Genomic DNA, 4655 nt, shown 5'->3' with positions numbered 1-4655 from the left:
GGAGAAGGCGAACCCGATTGCCCAATCGATGAAGATGGAATAGACGTTCCATTGCCCGACCATGAAGGAGTTCCAATATCAATTACCCATCTGAAGAACAACTAAGCGGCGGGGGCCGATAGATTGCCGGTCGAGCTATTCAAACACTGCGGCGAAGAACTGATAAGGAGCATGCATCAGGTTCTCTGTAAAATATGGTCGCACGAAAGCATGCCCAACAATTGGAATTTAAGTGTGCTATGCCCAATACACAAAAAGAAAGACTCCACAATCTGCGCAAACTACTGTGGAATAAGCTTCCTCAAAATTGCATATAAGGTTCTATCAGGGGTACTGTGTGAAAGATTAAAACCCGTAGTCAAGAAACTGATTGGACCTTATGAGCGTGGCTTTAGACCTGGCAAATCAACAACCGACCAGATATTCACCCTGCGCATAATCTTGGAAAAGGTTTGTGAAAGAAGAATCTACACACACCACCTTTTCGTCGATTTCAAAGCTGCTTTCGACAGCACGAAAAGGAGCTGCCTTCATGCCTCAATGTCTGAATTTGGAATCCTCGCAAAACAAATATGGCATCGGGCATCGGGAATGTCCTCTCCGAGCCGTTCGATACCAAAGGAGGTTTCAGACAAGGCGAGAGAAAGGTTGTGCGAAAGATTTGCGTTCCTTTGCGCGCTGGCCACGACATATATCGCATTCGATGGAACGATGAGCTGTATGAGATATACGACGACATTCACCTAGTTCAACAAATTAAAAGACAGCGGCTACGCTGGCTTGGTCATAACGTTCAATTGGATGAAAACTATCCAGCTCTGAGAGTATTCGACGCAGTACCCGTAGAGGGAAGCAGAGGAACAGGAAGACCTCCACTCCGTTAGAAGGACCAGGTGGAGTAGGACCTTCTCTTGTAAAATCCAATTGGCGCCACATAGCGAAAAGAAGAAACAGCTGGCGAGCTGTTGCTAACTCGGCTATAATCGCGTAAGCAGTGGGCACGCCATTAAACAAGGAGTAGAAGTTGTATCTGAGGCGACATTTCAAGCTTCCGTATTTTCACTGAAATTTTCATTTTTTGTGAAAATATCTGCCAAAAATGCAATTTTTAGTTTTGTTTATTTCCTCCAAGTTCCAAGTTAAGGTTTTAACTTAAACACGTATTTTTCACTTTAAACGCGGGCTCGTCTGTTTTCCGAGGGGTCACCGGAAATGGCATCACAATGGCTAAGTTTCCAATTTTCTTTTTGGAAATTTTCAGAATTTCTTTGTAAATAGTCTATGTTTGTAACCATAAAAATTAAAATTAAATATTTCAGTTTTAATATGAGAAAAAAATTCTTGAAGAAGGCTATTTTCTCCCGAGGATATCCATATAACCGCGTAAGGTTACGTTCACTTCAAAAACGCGCTGACTTTCGGTTATTTTACCTACAAAATTACCAATAATATAATCCAGCTCATGAAACTGTAAAACAATATTTACTACAGCCAGACTCAACTGAATATTAAAGTCAACTTAACGATTATTGCTTTTCAGTTCACGGTAAAATACTGCTTTATCTCCTTAATAACCGCTGTAAAAGGGAACAACAGCAAAAGTTGCGTATACGCCCTGTCTTGTCATATAGATATTAAATTTATTTAATACAGCAAATTTATAGAATAAAATAAATATTTTAACGTAAATACTTTGGAAATAATTATAACGCTGTAACAAAAATATATTTTATTATTTTAGATATTTTTAATATATTTTTTTAAAAAGTACGTAATGAAATTTCATAAAAAAATAGAATTCATTCTACCTATAAAAAATAGCAATATTCGTTACTTATGTGACGAAGCTTCATACACTACTGAAAATCGCACAAATTATAAGCAAACTTCAACTGAAAGCCACAAGCAGCGACGCTACGGCGTAAGTTAACAGTAGAATGTTAAACTTCGCGCCTGGCAATGCCGTTTAACAGCATTGCCCAACTGCTACACGCTCACAATTCAGCAATGTAACAAACTTTAAGAGCGAAATTCTGCTCGCATTTTACTCTCTGCCAAAAGTGTTAGGCCACAGTGCTAGCCTAGCAGCGCCGCACATTTTCAGTTTCAGCCTCTGCATAAAATAAAAAATTGCCACGACCTTTGACAACATAACGAGCAGGCGCCCAACTCCAAGGCACCAGAAAAACGTACACAAACACAAGCAGTTACTATACGGTAAATGTATGAATACCGCTTTCACTGTGCCCAAGTGGGGGCGTCTCAGTTTGTAAGCGCCTGCTTTGTTTCGACTGTGTGCAAATGTGGAGCAGAAATGTAATCCTAGACTCTTGTTGTGGTTTAAGGTACGCAAGATTTGAATGTTTTGTTGGTTGAATGATATTTTGTGGATATCGATTGCATTCACTGTAAGGTTTTTGCGGTAAATGCGGCGAGATTTAAATGTAAAACGTAGCATGGAAATATGCTAATGGGATATATTTGTGCACAGCAATATATTTATATCTGCAAGCTTTTGTTTATGCGCTAACTGTTTAAATTATTTAATTGTGGTTGAGTTTTTTAGAAAAATTTAAAGCATTAACGGGGATTATTTATTAATATGAATATAAAGAAAATATCCTCTTTTTGAAAGTTTAGTCCTCACGGGAGGCCTTTTAGACTGGTTTAATAACTCTTCTTAAGGAGTTCTTATATTCACTACCATATAATTTCAATAAATATAAGAAAATTATTTTGCTCTTTAATAGGAAAAAACCACCATTCCACGACATCCCTTTTACAAGAAAAGAAACGCATTGACTACGGCTGCTCTGAAGTTATACCATCCTTCTCATGTGCAATTCTTATTATACAAAAGATTGCAAGAGTATAAAAACTGTGAGAAAACCATTGATATGATATCATCTCACAGCACTTCTTCCCTTCCCAGTATGTCCAGTAATTCGAAGCTGCGTAGGAAAGGATCATACAACCGAACGAATTTAATTTCAACGCGTTTCATGCCCATAAATTCAGAGAACATTGCATGATACATACCTGGTGTCACCATCATACTCTCATGGTTCGCAATCTCAGCCTACTCAACTTAATTCCGCTTCTCAGTTGCCGGAAACATGTGCTTCACTTCCTTTTTTAGACAAACATGAAATAAAAAATTGTGAGACTTGTTGCTCTGAGACATGCATACTTATGCAAAGGAGCTTCCCATTCACCTTGCAGGACAATTCCAAAGCGGCACTTTGTTGCAGCTGTGCATTCACGCACTAATACCACAGATACAAACTCTCACACATATGTACATATGTATGTATGTGTAAGCTCACACGAATAGCTAAGACGAGTGTAGAATTCCTCGAAATAAACTCAATAAAGCTCGTGCATTATTTAGTGCACACATTTCTAAGGAAATCTCTGCTTCACTGCCATCGCAGTTGATTTGTCGGCCAGCGCTGTGGGCGTGGTGTGTGCTTGCGTGTGTCAATAATTGTTGCACGCAGGCGGTTACATTTGTGGCAAGCAACTAAAATACTAAATTTTAGCAGCTGCACGTCATCTATTTCATTTCAATACCAATTTCTTGTGGCATGTGGCATGCAAATATCTCTCGCAATTTGTCTGTAAAGTTTTTGGCTTAGGTATAATGGAATTAAGTAGCGATTTTGGTCTAGATGCATACACTAAGTGTCTTCATTTGGTTATATGACGAATTTTTAATTAATTGAATTTGTGGGTGAAACTAATTAATATTCGGTAAGTGGGTTTAAATGCACAGCAAGTGGTTAAAGAGTCCTCTTTATACGAGTATTAAATGAATTTTTGCTCTAAGCAATCTGAGTACATAAATGCGAGTATATTTGTTTTTGTATGCAGACAAATAGTCGTAACGATTCCTGAAGGTTCATTTGCTAGCTCAATATCATTCAATTATTTTCGTCTCTGCCAGAAATTCTTTTCTTCGCAGATATTTACCGACTTCAATACTTCGCCACCCATACTCTCATGTAAACAATAAAACTCACATTTGTAGGAACTTGTGATACGTTTTTCGAGTTTCGTTACAGTCAAGATTTTTTAACAAACTTTATTTTTGCAGAGTAAATTGGAAATGGAAATACCTAAGCGTGTAATTTTCTCATTGAATATTTTTCCAAAAATTTTGCCACAAATTTTCGACAGAAAATCCTTTAGTGAGGTAGGAAAAAAAATTTTCACCAAAATTTCAATCACAATCAGAGAAAAATACTTCTACATGGAAGTGTTGATGTAGGTCTAAAGGTAAAGGCTTCTGAAGAAAAACTAGAAAAAATGCTCTCTTTTTCATGTGAATTATTAGTATATCAGACAATAGTAAGACAAAGAAAAAAATAAACTAAAACTTCGATGAAATTTACAAATTGTACAGATCACGAAAAGACATTTTTAACTGGAATCACTTTCCAATGCGCATACAAATCATTTCGATATGCACAAAACAGTCAAAATTCACATCGTTTAGGATACAAATATGTACATCACATTGCACTGATTTCCTGATAAAGTAAAAATTAAAATTCCCCTTGTAAATTAATTGAAAATGGGTAATTTATACCTCTATCATAATGCTTTGACGCTGTTCTCTGAATGAAATATTGTTTTTATTTAAAATTCTCATC

Source organism: Bactrocera dorsalis, chromosome 4, assembly GCF_023373825.1.
Source record: "Bactrocera dorsalis isolate Fly_Bdor chromosome 4, ASM2337382v1, whole genome shotgun sequence".
Taxonomy (NCBI): Eukaryota; Metazoa; Arthropoda; class Insecta; order Diptera; family Tephritidae; genus Bactrocera; species Bactrocera dorsalis.
This window is presented reverse-complemented; position numbering follows the sequence as displayed.